Source organism: Phodopus roborovskii, unplaced genomic scaffold, assembly GCF_943737965.1.
Source record: "Phodopus roborovskii unplaced genomic scaffold, PHOROB, whole genome shotgun sequence".
NCBI lineage: Eukaryota > Metazoa > Chordata > Mammalia > Rodentia > Cricetidae > Phodopus > Phodopus roborovskii.
The window spans coordinates 2,660,684-2,676,042 of record NW_026126516.1 but is presented as its reverse complement, the minus strand read 5'-3'; the positions used below and the strand labels follow the sequence as shown (position 1 = coordinate 2,676,042).

Genomic DNA, 15,359 nt, shown 5'->3' with positions numbered 1-15,359 from the left:
CTACTTTTAATTCATAAATCTAATATGTAATTTATTTAATTCAATTTTAATGATCTAATTATTAGTATTTTAAGCATTTGTATAATATAAATTTTGAGGAAAAGATATGCTTTCTTGGTTTCCCAGACTATTAGATAGCCTAAATAAATCAATACAGAGAAAATTTCAGTTAAGAAAACATTCAGGTAAAAAAATATTGATAGGTGAAGATTTATAATGTTTTAATCAGTCTTAAGCATTTTCCAGCTGAAGATGTATTGAATGTAAACATGTGTTTATTATGTCCTTGAATTTCTTATGTGAAAATGTAGATGTAAGCACTCTTGTATTAATAGGCACTCTTGGTGAGAAAAACAATTAAGAGCTAATAATAAAAACTTAAATACTATACAAAAACCAGTTTCCTTTGTATTTGTTTAGGCTTTTCTTGACCTTGTAGCAAAGAAAAAGGAACCAAAATGATGCTAGGAAACCAAATGGAAACCAAGAAAACTTTTTTACAGGGGAGATTAGCAATTTATAAAATGTATTTATAAACTCTCAGATAACACAGAAAATTGCAGCCCATGTCAGAATATAGCACCACTATTTGGCATTTATTTAATTTTGTATGATGCTATTCTCTTTACAATGGTTCTTTTTTTCTTCTTTTAATGAGTCGGCATACTTGTTTACTTCCCACTTTGTACAAATGTCCTTAATTTCTTGGTATAACAAATGCATTTCATTTCATATAGCAACTTGGATGGCTATGCAGAAGTAATCAGTTCTTCAGTCAGCTTGCTCAGTCACATATAAATAACATGCTATATATGAAAAAAATTACTGGCTGAATTACAGGTATTACATACTAAACAACCTAACAGTTTTTTGTGAATTATTCTATTTAACAATCTAGGGAGTTTGAAACCTTCAGCAGTTCTAGTGACAATTTCAGGTTTAGTTGAGAATTCAGGAATTTTGATGGAGCTGTTAGTGTAGCAGACCTTGTAGGTAAAATATATGCATATTTCAGTAGCACATGTGAAGGGCTCTCTCTAAAATTGACCTCATTGGTTTCATTCTCAGCAAACTGACTTGGACCACTCAACATGATCTCTATTTTTTGTGATATTAGTGCATGTTCTAAATATATATATATATATGTATATGTATATATGTATATATGTATGTATGTATATAAATTTTTTCCTTATTTTATATATTGATCCCAGTTCCCTCTTCCTCCCTCCCTCCCTCCCATGTCCCTCGACCACATGCTCTAGTTCTATAATGAATTCATGACCACCTGAAGGTATTAATTTGATATACATGGCCTCACAGCCACTGTAGGTTTTCTCCTTCATCCATTATGTTATTATGAAATATTACTTTGATCCCATAGGTACTTTGATAGTTGCCAATACACATTTTGGGGCACTGGAAGGAATAACTTATGCCAGATTACAGCTGCTTTCTGCAACAGAAGGGAGATAGTCAGCAATGTATTTATAAAATTTCAGATAACGCAAAAAGTTGCAACCCATGTCAAAACATTTGACATTCATTTAATTTTGCATAATTTTTTAATTTATTATTTTACATGTCGATCCCAGTTCCCCCTCCCTCTCTCCCTTTTACCCTCTCTGCCCTCTCACATGCACCCTGACCACCCTCCCCTCCCATCCCCCCACCCCAATTCCATATGTAGGGGAATGCCATCCAGTTGGGGTCATGTAGGTCTGACAGGTCATGTGAAGTAGGGACTAGGGCTTCTCTCCTGTGTGTAGATTAAGACAGTTATCCCTCCATGGGGGATGTGTTCACAAGGTCCTTTTGTGTACCAGGGATACATCCTGGCTCCACTGTCTGAGGTCCCTTAGACTGCTCAGTCCTTCTGGCTGAGACCCATATACAGGGGGGGGCCTGAGTCAGTTCCATGCTGGATTCCCAGCTATCAGTCTAGTGGCCGTTAGCTCCTCCTTGTTCAGATCAGCTGTCTGAATGTGTTTCTGCTGCCTGGTCTTGTCCTTTCCATCTGCATCTGGGTTCTACTTCGACTCAGTGTTTATGTGTGGGTGTTTGATCCTGTTTCCAACAGGTATTAGATGAGGGCTCCATGGATAAGTTAGTTGTTGATTTCACTATCCGGGAAGGGCATTTATGGTAGCCTTTCCACAGAAGCTCAAATTGTTAGTTGGTGGCAGTCTTGTAGGTCTCTAGACTTTTCTTTGTGTTCAATTTTATCTTCAAACCAATATTGGCTCCCTCTTTTATGTTCATTCTCTCTCTCTCTCTCTCTCTCTCTCTCTCTCTCTCTCTCTCTCTCTCTCTCTCTCTCTCTCTCTCTCTCTCCTCTCTTCTATTCCTAACAGGGCTCAATCTTCCTAGTCGCACGTGTTTTCCTTTCCTCCCCCACGCTTTCTCCTACTTCTCCCTCCATTCACTGCCCCCCCCCACTTCACCTGTGCTCTGGGGACTTGTCCCTTCCCACTTCTGTGAGGGACTTTATATTAATCTCTTAGAATACACCTTGTATCCTAGTTCCTCTGGTGGTGTGAATTATAGGCTGATGATCCTTTGCTCTAGGTCTAAAATCCATATATGAGTGAGTACATACTATGTTCCTCTTTTTGTGACTGGGTTACTTCATTCAGGATGGTTTCTTCAAGTGCCATCCACTTGCCTGCGAATTTCAAGATACCATTATTTTTTTCTGCAGAGTAGTATTCCATTGTGCAGATGTGCCACATCTTCATTAACCATTCTTCAATTGAGGGGCATCTAGGTTGCTTCCAGGTTCTTGCTATTACAAATAGTAATTTTGCATAATTTTTAAAGCAGGAATCATAAAAGTGACTCAAGTGTATTAATGTCATTGTTTCCCAGACTATTGAGAAAACCCATTGGGATTTTGGAACATATGTAATTACGGTCTAAAAATGAACTATCCTGAAGTTTTCTTTGAATAGAGTTTTCCAGATTTCTTTGATATTAATAAACTTATCTAGTTGGAAACCATTTTCCAGCAAAAATTCTCATTGTATATATGTTGAAATATTTGCATGTGTATGAAAGATTTCAGAAACTTTGAATAAAGTCAAACTTATTATGGTAATAATGGATATTTCAAATGCCTGTCTTCAATGTTTGAAAATTTATTTAGTGTTTCTTCAGGACATATGAAAAAAAAAACAATAAAATATCCATGTCTGTGATGGCCAGGATGATGCTTTTCTAATTTTCTCTTGCTTCAGAACCTGTCTTTCTCAGAATAAATTTCAAATGATTCAAGTTTTAGGTGAAACACTGAATTAAAAGAATTTTGAATTATGAAATATCCTGTCTATTCCTCCCCCGACTCAATCTTCCTATCCCATATGCTTTCCTCTCTTCCCCTTCTCTTTCTCTTAGTTCCCTCTCCACTTACTGCCCCCCCCACTCCCCATATGCTCAGGACATCTTGTCCCTTTCCTCTTCTGTGAGGGACCTGGGGGGGGGGGGAGAGGAGAGAGGACAGAAAGAGAGAGAGAGCATAAAAGAGCGAGCCATTATAGGTTTGAAGAGAAAACTGACTCTAGAGAAATGTTCAGAGACCTACAAGACTGACCCTAACAATTTGAGCAACAGTGGAAAGGCTACCATAAATGCCCTTCCATGATAATGAGATTGATGACTAACTTATTCACCATCGTAGAGCCCTCATCTAGTAGCTGATGGAAACAGAAGCAGACACTCACAACTAAACACTGAGCCAAACTGGAATCCAGATGCAGAGAGGGAGGACAAGACCAGGCCACAGAAACCCACAGAAACAGCTGACTTGAAGAAGGAGGAGATTATGGACCCCCAGACTGATAGCTGGGGATCCAGCATGGGACTGACTCAGACCCCCTGAACATGGTTCTCAGCTAGAAGGCCTGAGCAGTCTAAGGGACCTCAGACAGTGTAACCAGGATGTATCCCTGGTACACAAAAGGACCTTGCAGGTACCTCCCCATGGAGGGATACTCCTCCCTTAACCTAGCGACAGGAGAGACATCCTAGTCTCTACTCCAAATGACTTGACAGATTTAGATGACCCCTCCTGGAAGGCATCACCCTACATGTGGAGTGGGGGGGTATGGGAGGGGAGGGTGGGGGAGTATGAGAGGGTGGGAGAGAGGGAGGGAGGTAGGAAAAGAGGGAGGAAGGGAGGGAGGGAGGGAAGAGAACTGGGATTGATACATAAAATAGAAATAAAAATAAAAAAATAAATAAAAATATCCTGTCTATTTTAAAATATAGGTTTATAATTTTAAAACTATTAAAAGATTTATTATAATCCTCCAAAACTAATTTGTTATGGACAAAGGTGAGTACTGTCTAGATTTTGTGATTTCCTAGTAAATTTCTTTTTGCTTATAATTTTTAATATTGTTATCTATTAAAAAATTTGGTCTTTAAAACAAATGGTAATAGCATTTCCATTAAATTAATAGGACTTTAGTGAAGGTAGTAGATAACCTGAAACAAAATTTTTTCATTCTTTCTTAGATGGCAAAGAGGTAACTAATCCATGGTATACTAAATAAGGTATTTTTTTAAATGGTATTGGTAATTATGCAGTATTGCTTTTAATATTCTCATGTCATGGAATTCTCAAGGTCATCATTCTTTAGTATTTGAGGCTGAAAGATGATTTTTTAAAAAATATCTGCTTATAATGATTTATTACAGTAAAAGTAACTTTAATTGATTGTGCCTGTAAGTGGGCCTTCAGTTTAATTTCTTGGTCTTTCAACTGTCTTGATTATATACTGTATGAAGTTTTGATCATGAAGTGACTAAAATTGTAAATGAGTCACCATCACCATATATACTTAGATAAAATAAGCCATAATTGTTTATACTGAGATACTATATTTTATATATTTTATTTGTGAAATAAAGCCATAGAAATAAGAGTTATAATTGAGAAGATTGGAGGTATGAATAAAATGATTTGGAGGGTTTAATAAAGAAAGAATTAAATGCAAATGAAGGAAGCAGGAAAGGCTTGGTTGATTCCCTTGCCTGACACATACATATCCAAGCTATCTGGTGGTGCTAACTCATCATTACTGACTTGCCTATCTGAAAAATCTTGATTTCTTTTGTCAGCTGACTGATTGCAGAGCAACTATATTTCCACTTACTTCAACTTAACACACTTCTCCTTTTATTACTTAGTAGATTCTATTTCCAGATGGCAAAGGAAACATGGTTGGATTCCTTCAACTACCCACTTCCATATCTCCAAGTGTATTTTTTGCCTGTATCCATTCTTTCCATCTCTTAGGTGCTTAGCTATTTAAAATGGAGCCCTCATGGACAGGATTAGTATTCTTTTAAAAGAGGACTGAGTGATTGATCCCTTGCCCTTTCTGTCATGGGACATTATGTAAAAAATATGGCGGAGGCAGATGTCTTCACCAGAAACCAATTTGGCAACACCTTGGTATCAGGCTTCTGAGCCTCCAAAATGGTTTGTGAGCTGCATAGTTGTTACAGAATACAGTCCTCCAAGCAATACAGCAGCAGTTTTCCTCATATCAGCTGTGTCTACTTTTGAGCAAGCATCATGTTTGGACATTTTGACTGTTGGCATTTCTTGAGAGAAGGGGTATGTGTGATGGATCATTGGACCCTCATCTGAGATTCTGGGTTCTGCTGTCAGTCATTTGTGCAATTCTGAGCTAAGAGCATGTAGTGCCAGAAGAGGTGTTAAGTATTTAGGTTGGAGAAGGTTAACTGGAGACTCCGTCTTTGTGGTTATGGGGAAACTATCATAAGTGCTGGATTAAAATTTTCCACCCATATACTGATTAAAAAAAAATAACCAACCAAACAACCCTACTCCCAACCAGGATCATGCTCTGTAAGTGAGCTCAATACATCCATTTGTTCTCCAGGTTGAACTTTGGTGAACTATTTCCTAAATCCCTCTCCCCTCCTCCCATGCTCCCAATTTTCTCGGGAGATCTTGTCCCTTTCCCTTTCTCCTGGGGACCATGTATGTCTCTCTTAGGGTCCTTCTTGTTTCCTAGCTTCTCTGGAGATGTGGATTGTAGGCAAGTAATCCTTTACTCTATATCTAATATTCACATGTGAGTGAGTACATACCATGTTTGTCTTTTTGTGTCCTCACTCAGGATGGTTTCTTCTAGGTCCGTCCATTTGCCTTCAAATTTCAAGATTCCATTGTTTTCTTTCCTCTGAGTAGTACTCCATTGTGTAAATCTGCCACCTTTTCTTGATCCATTCTTCAGTTCAGTTGAGGGGCATCTAGGTTGCTTCCAGGTTTTAGCTGTTACAAATAATGCTGCTATGAACATATTTGAGTATATGCCTAAGAGTGGAATTGCTGTATACCAATTCCCATTTTCCTAAGGAACTACCATACTGATTTCTAAAATGGTTGAACAAGTTTGCACTCCCACCAGCAGTGGAGGATTGTTGCCTTCTCTCCACATCCTAGCCAGCATAAACTGTCTTTGGTGTTTTTTATTTTAGCCGTTCTGAAAGGTGTAAGATGGTTTTTCAGAGTTGTTTTGAGTGGCATTTCCCTGGTGGCTAAGAATGCTGAGCAATTTCTTAAGTGTCTTTTAGCCATTTTACATTCCTCTATTGAGAATTCTCTATTTAGTTATGTACCCCACTTTTTAATTGGATTATTTGGTATTTTGGTGACTAGCTTCTTGAATTCTTTGTATATGTGGAAATCAGCTCTCTGTCAGATGTGGGATTGGTGAAGATCTTCTCCCATTCTGTGGACTTGTGTTTTGTCTTGTTGACTGTATCCTTTGTCTTACAAAAGCTTTTCAGTTTCAGGAGATCCCATTTATTAATTGTTGATCTCAGTGTCTGTGCTACTGGTGTTATGGTCAGGAAGCAGTCTTCCTGTACCAGTTCATTCAAGGGTACCTCCCACTTTCTCTTCTAAGAGGTTCAGTGTGGCTGGATTTATACTGAGGTCTTTGATCCATTTGGACTTAAGTTTTGTGCATGTTTTTTTTTTTTTTTTTTTTTTTTTTTTTTTGGTGCATGGTGATAGATATGGATCTATCTGCAGTCTTCTGCATGCCAGCATCCAGGTATGTCAGCACCATTTGTTGAAGATGCTTTCTTTTTTCCATTGTATAATTTTAGCTTTTTTGTCAAAAATCAGGTGTTCATAGGTGTGTGGGTTAGTATCAGTGTTTTCAATTCGATTCCATTTGTCTACCTGTTTATTTTTGTGTCACTACCAAACTGTTTTCATTACTATAGCTCTATAGTATATCTAGAACATACTTAAATATGATAAAGGCAATATACAGTAAACCAACAGCCAACATCAAACTAAATGGAGAGAAACTCTATGTGATTCCTCTTAAATCAGGAACAAGACAATGCTGTCTGCTTTCTCTATGTCTCTTAAATATTGTACTTGAAGTTCTAGCTAGAGCAATAATACAACAGAAGGAGATCAAGGGAATACAAATTGGAAAAGAAGAAGTCAAACTTTTATTATATGCAGGTGATATGATAGTTTACATAAGTGACCCAAAAACTTCTATAGCTGATAAGCAATAAGTACCTTCAGTAAAGTCACAGGATACAAGGTTAAATCAGTAGCATATATATATATATATATATATATATATATATATATGAAAAATATGTTGAGAAAGAAATCAGAGAATCAGAGAAACATCACCCTTTACAATAGCCACAAACAGCATAAAATATCTTGGGATAACTCTAACCAAACAAGTGAAAGACCTGTATGACAAGAACTGTAAGTCTTTAAAGAAAAAAATTAAAGAAGATATCAGAAAATGGAAAGACTTCCCATGCTCTTAGATAGGAACAACATAGTAAATATGGCAATCTTAGCAAAAGCAATCTACAGATTGAATGAAATCCCCACCAAAATAGTACAATTCTTCACCAACCTTGAAAGGACAATACTCAATTTTATGTGGAAAAACAAACAAACAAACAAACAAAAAAAAAAAAAGAAAGAAAGAAAGAAAAAACAAGGCTAGCCAAAACAACCCTGTACAATAAAGGAACTTCTGGAGGCATTAATGTATTTCTTGATTATATAAAAGAGAGAGGTGATTGCTTCATTTTTTAAATTCAAATTATTAAGACTTAAAAATAGCTGGTAAACCAGCATAGGAGTGACCCAGACTCCTGAACGTGGGTGCTAGTTAGGAGGACTGGGCAGTCTACAGGACCTCTGGTAGTGGATCGGTATTTATCTCTAGTACAAGAATGGACTTTGGAAGCCCATTCCACATAGAGGGATACTCTCAGCCTAGACACACGGGGCCTAGGTCCTCCTCCAAATGATACGACAGATTTTGAAGATCTCCCATGGAAGGCCTCATCCTTCCTGGGGAGCAGAAAGGTGATGGGATGGGGGTTGGGGACACAAGGAAGGAGGAGAGAGAACTGGGATTGACATGTAAAATATGCTTGTTTCAAATTTAAATAAAAACAAAAAAAAAATAAAGTCGGGCAGTCATGGCACATAGGAGGCAGCACTTGGGAGACAGAGGCAGGCAGATCTCTGTGAGTTCAAGGCCAGCCTGCTCTAGAAAGCTACACAGAGAAACCCTGTCTTGAAAAAACAAAGCAAAACAAAAATGTTGGTAGAAATGAAGTTGGTTTTATAAACATTAATGTTATTGACTTTGAACCAAAATGTGACCATAACCATCTTTTGATTATAGGAAGTTGTTTTTAGAGTCTATGAGAACACTCAGTTTTCTGTTTACTTTTTGTGTGCAAGTTCATACTGTGTATACAACACACATGCCTTTTTCTGTAAAGCATTATGGAAATTGTCGGTGGCAATAAGCTGGAGTCATAACTCAGAACTGAGGGAATCAGCCCAAGTTCTCCCAATCCTTTAGGGACCACCACTTATGTAAGGAGGAATCCTTAACTTGGTCACAGAAAAGAATTTTAGAATGAGCCCTTATTAAGTACAGTTAAAGTTTATTAAAAATAGAATGAAAAACACCCAGGAAAAGAGCAACACACTCAAGAGTATAGGTGTGTCTCTCAAATAAGAGTGGGTTTAGATGTCTTAATGACTCTATACAGGTTTTTAGAGACTTGGAATTTCATTGCTTAATGGGATTCTAAGGGGTCTTCTTATAATCTCCTTTTCAATAATTGCACATCGATTATATATAGAATTATACAAACATGGATCATATATAAAATATATATCATTATAGCTTATAGGGTAAGTTTAGGGTTGACTTGGATGGGATTATAATCTTATAAAATAAAGCCAGAACCCACTAGTGCTCCATAAGGAGGTTTGACTATGTTCTTACAGAATAAATGGAATTTCTAGTATGATTACTAGAGAAATAGATGTCTTAGGGTCTCTATTGGTGTGAAGAGACTATGACCATGGCATCTCTCTCTCTCTCTCTCTCTCTCTCTCTCTATATATATATATATATATATATATATATATATATATATGCATGTATGTATGTATGTGTGTGTGTATCCTTATTTTACATATCGATCCCAGTTTCCTCTCCCAAGTCTCCCAATCCCCCTTCCCATCCCATCTCCCACTCCACAGGGAGGGTGATGCCTTCCAGGAGGGATCATCAAAATCTGTCAAGTCATTTGGAGTAGTGACTGAGCCCTCCCTCCTGCCTCTAGGCTAAGGGAGTATCCCTCCTTGGGGAATGTGTTCCCAAAGTCCTTTTGTGCACCAGGGATACATCCTGGTTCCACTGTCAGAGGTCCCTTAGTCTGCCCAGGCCTTCTAACTGAGACCCACGTTCAGGGGTTCTGAGTCAGTCCTATGCTGGTTTCCCAGCTATTAGTCTGGGTTCCCTGAGCTCCTTCTTGTTCAGGTCAGCTGTCTCTGTGGGTTTCTGTAGCCTGGTCTTGACCCCTTTGTTCATCACTCCTCCCTCTCTGCCACTGGATTCCAGGAGTTCAGCTCAGAGTTTAGCTGTGGGTGTCTGCTTCTGTCTCCATCAGCTTCTAGATGAGGGCTCTATGATGGCATATAAGTTATCAGTCTCATTATCAGGGAAGGGTATTTAAGTGTTGCTCAGATTGTTAGTTGGGGTCATTCTTGTAGGTCTCTGGACATTTCTCTAGAGTCAGTTTTCTCTTCGAACCTATGATGGCTCCCTCTATTATGGTATTTTTTTTTCTCTCGTCCATTCGTCCCCCAAATTAATCTTCCTAGTCCCACCTGTTCTCCTCTCCTCTCCTTCTCTTTCTCCTAACTCCCTCTCCACTCATTGCTTCCCTCCCAATATGCTCAGGAGATCTTGTTCCTTTCCCCTCTGTGAGGGATCCATGGCAACTCTTACAAAGGAAAATACTTAATTTGGGGCTGGCTTACAGCTCAGAGGTTTAGTTCATTGTCATCATGGTGAGAGGCCTGGCTGCACATCAGCAGGCACAGTGCTGGTGATGTAGCTGAAAGAACTAAATCTGGATTGCTAGGCAGCAGGAAGAGAGTGAGACACGGTCTGATTTGAGCATCTGAGACTTCAAAGTCTACCCCCAGTGACATACTTCATCCTACTCACGCCTACTCCAACAAAGCCACCCCTCCTGATAGTGCCACTCCCATGGGCCTATGGGGGCATTTTCATTCAGACCACCACTTTCTTAGTTCAGAAGATGGTAACTTTGCAGAGATAAGAGAAGAATAAAATTCTTGGAGTAATGCCTTAGTTCTTGGCTTAGATACTGGATATGGCTTGAAAGAACAGGATCTGTTTATTCTGACTAGCATTCTCCCTCTAGTATATAGGTAATAAATAATAAATGTTCAATGGATTTCCATTCTTTGTGCCTTCTGGAAAGATGAATTTGAAGTTTTAGCCTGATAGTTTTACTTGGATTATAAATAAAATAATTGTTCTTGAGCTTTTTTTCTTTTCCAGTATATCTGAGTGATAGGATGTACTCCACTACTTGTGGTGACATATTATTTCTAATTTATTTATTTTTGGATATATATATATATGTATATATATATATTCTTATTTTACATATTGATCCCAGTTCATTAAAGCTTTCCTGTGGGTACAGAAAAGCAAAGCAGCACACCACTAGCTCTTATCTCTACCTCACACCAAATGGGCGATCCTGAGACTGCTTCCGATTTCACTGATCTTCAGATTCACTCAGACTGCTATGCTCTCCTCAACATGGCTAGGGACTCATCTTCTCCTGAGGCCTGTTTCCTTTTCATTTTATATCTTCCTAGTGCTGGGATTAAAGGCATGTAATCCCAAGTGCTGAGATCACCTTCATGGATGCTATTTCTCTTTAGGACTGAATCAATTTCATGTAGATCATTGTGGTCTTGAACTAATAGAGATCAATCTACCTGTGTCTTGAGTCCTGGGATTAAAGGTGTGTACCCCCACCACCTAGCTTCTATAGATAGTATTATGGCTGCTAGGTTAAAAGTGTGTATCACCACTGTCCGGCTCTGGCTTGTGGCTAGCACTGCTTTCTGTACAATCAGGCAAGCTTTAATACATTACCACACTACTAAAGCAAATCACATTGGCAACCATTTCCACTCAGGTTGTAACTTGAAAAAAGTCCTCTATGCTGCTCCTTTGAGAATATCTAAATTAGGTAAACCATGATGAAATCCATACCCATGTTCATCTATATACTAGTTTCCTTTCAGGTAGTTCATACATTAAAATGTATTTAGGAGGGCTCAACAAGATGGCTCAGAGTGTAAGAACACTTGCCACTAAACCTGATGACCTGAGTTTGGTTCCTAGAACTTAGTAGGAGACGAGAACTGAGTACCACAAGCTGTCCTCTGACTTTCATATATACACTGTGGCATGTGTGCATCCACTACACCACACACACACACACACACACACACACACACACACACACACACACAGTAGTAAAGTAACAATTCATAGCCAGGAGTTAAAAATTTTACTGCCACGTTTTCCTAATTAATGTTCTAGGAAGTGAGTTAGGTGTATTATTTTAAAAATTAAGATGTTGAGAGATGTTAACATTTTGGCCTTTCATTCACATTTAGAATACATTGGGTTATAAGTGAAACTATTCCTTTGTGAAGTAGAAATAATGCTCTTCAGGAACCTGTGTGATGAGTATTGCTTAGACACCCTATCAGCCTGATTGTTGTTTGAGAAGAGAGGTGGGGTTAACTGGAGAAACCAAGGCTTCTAGGTTTGCTTCATTTCAGAAAAGTCTCCAGGTGCAGTCTGGGTCTAGTTGTGTAATGCTTGAATTTTAATTTTGTTAAAATCACTGTTGCTCAAAATGTTAGTTGGAGTCAGTCTTGCAGGTCTCTAAACCTTTCTTTAGGTTCAGTTTTCTCTTCAAACCAATAATGGCTCCCTCTTTTATGTTCTCTCTCTCTCTCTCTCTCTCTCTCTCTCTCTCTCTCTCTCTCTCTCTCCTGCCTTCTATTCCTACCCTGACTCAATCTTCCTAGTCACACGTGCTTTCCTCTCCTCCCCTTCTCTTTTTCCTAGTTCTCTCTCTATTCACTGCCCTCCCCCACTTCCCATGTGCTCTGGGGGACTTGTCCCTTCCCCCTTTCTGTGAGCAACAGTGGAAAGTCTACCATAAATGCCCTTTCCTGATAATGAGATCAACAACTAACTTATCCACCATCATGGAGCCCTCATCTAGTACCTGTTGGAAACAGAAGCAAACACCCATAACTAAACACTGAGTCGAACTAGACTCTAGATGCAGAGAAAGAGAGAGGACAAGACCAGGTTGAAGAAGCACATAGAGACAGCTGACCTGAACAAGGAGGAGCTAATGGGGCCCCCAGACTGATAGCTGGGAATCCAGCATGGGACTGACTCAGATTCCCTGAACATGGGTCTCAGTTAGAAGGAATGAGCAGTCTGAGGGACCTCAGACAGTGGAACCAGGATGTATTCCTGGTGCACAAAAGGACCTTGTGGGCACATCCCCCATGGAGGGACACTCCCTTAACCTAGAAACAGGAGAGAAGTCCTAGTCCCTACTTCAAATGACTTGACAGATTTACATGACTCCACCTGGATGGCATAGCTCTACATGTGGAATGGGGGTGGGGGGAATGGGAGGGGAGGGTGGTCAGGGTGCATGTGAGGAGGGAGAGAAGGTATGAGGGAGGGAGGGAGGAGGGAGGGAGGGAGCAGGACCTGGGATCAACATGTAAAATAATAATAATAATAATAAAATCACACAATTTTAAATCTCAGGATCTTAAACTTGATTCATGGAAAAAGTTACTAGGTTTTTTTTAAAGTACCTACATTTTAGCGACTTGATTTTGTTTTTATAAATTTTATCAAAATATAGGAAAATTGAATTGTAGGTAGAAATATCACTAAATCACACTTCTACAGAATTATTATCATTGCTATAATTATGTATTTAGAGACAGGCTCTCTCCATCTTGCCCTGCCTGACCTGAAACTAACAAAGTAGACCAGTCTATCCACAGGGTCTTCTATAAATAGATCACGGTTAAATATCTAAATTCAATAAATAACTCCAATCATTTGAAATGCTTTCACTACTTTTTATCTGTAAAGACTTAATCTTCCTCCTTTTCTAACATCTCCTTGGATTCTGCAATAGAGGTCCTCCACTGCTTGACTCCTGCGCTTTGCTCTCTTCTCTATGATCCTAGTTTTTCATTTAGTTATTAGACAGATACTTCATATTGTTCTCCTATAAATCCTTTCTCCCTGCATTTGCTATCCAGATTCCCTAGCACATGATGCTGATGACACCCAGTGGCAAACCAAAGAGAAAGCAGCCCATAAATGAACAGCATTTAATCCAGGCACAATTGAAGATTTGCATCAAACACCATTAATTTCAATCTCTGCAAAAATGCAATCCTTTCCTTGGGCTGGTGCTGTACCATCCAAAATGCTATTAATGAACTGGACCTTGTCACTGGCTTCCTTATCATGCCTATGTAGCAAAAAGTATTGGTTTAAAGTGTGCTACTACAGTTGGGATTGCCAGTTCACCCAAGTGCAAGTTATTTATTTACATAATCATTTCCACCCATATGACCATACTAAAAAGTCCTATGGAAGTATTCTCTGTTATCTCTCACAACTTCTTGAATAATTGATTTAGTCTGGTATATCAAGAGATGCCTTTTTCTGATTTATCACTACAATGACTGCAAGCTTTCCCAAGTCTCCAACTTCATACAGGAGGAAGCCATCTGTAGTCAGTTAATTCTGAAACCAAGTAAAATCCCTGGTGATACATGAGCATCTCCATACTCATTGTAAATATGGTAAGCAAGCACAGCAGGCATTTATTTCAATGGCACATACTCAGGAACTTCTGAAACAGAAAGAAGTGTGCAGTAGTAGGAAGGAGTCAAGATGGAGAGACTGGGGAGATGAGACGCCAGCGGGTTTTCCGGTATGAGCATGTGGAAATATTAGATTAACAGAAATGGGTTAATACTTAAGACAGTGCTAGCCAATAAGAAACAACTAACTGGCCAACAGCATTATATCAAAAAAAAAAAAAAAAAAAAAAAAGAGAGAGAGAGAGAGACAGGTTCGCTGACTATTAATGTGGTACACACTAGGAGAAAAGCAATCAAAATCTTTAAAGATATAAAACCAACTGGAAAGAATTAAAGGAATGAATGGTATGAAAATAGGTTTTAAAAAGCAGGAGTCTACTTTAAAAAAAAAAAAAAGAAGTTGTGCAGATACAATCAATTTCAAAGCAACTTCATTAAATTTCTCTTTCAAATGTGATTTTCCCACAACTACACACCAAAAACGCATGTTGTATCCTTGACACAAGAACAAACATTTGCTGACATTGAAATGACTGAATCAGAGTCCCATTCTATGAGCAAATTCAATAATATATTGTTAGGAAAGGTGAGTCTGGGACCAGTTCGGGTTGAATATCCCACACACCCTTCCCTGGGAACTTCCTGGATTGACCCTGAATCTCACTCCCCACTGTGCCCTGTCCCCAGCAAGAGCTCTCCTGGTGCTCTGATACACACCCTCACCCCAACCAAGAGCCTGCCCTCCCCCCACCTTGTGCCATGCCCTGCCCACTGTCCCACTGCTCTGGTTGAGCACTGGAACAGAGGACAGATCCAATAATTCTGCCACCTTCAGGAAACATCCTGGAGCTGCTCTGAGTGCACTAGACCTGCCTATATACATGGGACCACACTGAATCCCCATCTGCCTGATCTCTGACCCCCACTGCCAGTCCTCTACTGGACTTCTGGGCCCCTCGCAGAGATCCACCTATCCCCTGGGGACCATCCTGAGTCCCTGCCTGCTGGATCTTTGACACTC

At 39.1% G+C, this 15,359-nt stretch overlaps 1 pseudogene; it reads right to left on the bottom strand.

Annotated features, from left to right (window-relative positions):
• Positions 1-13,731: 13,731 nt before the first annotated feature.
• On the bottom strand, positions 13,732-15,242 carry LOC127231016 (protein disulfide-isomerase TMX3-like; annotated as a pseudogene).
• Positions 15,243-15,359: the final 117 nt, after the last annotated feature.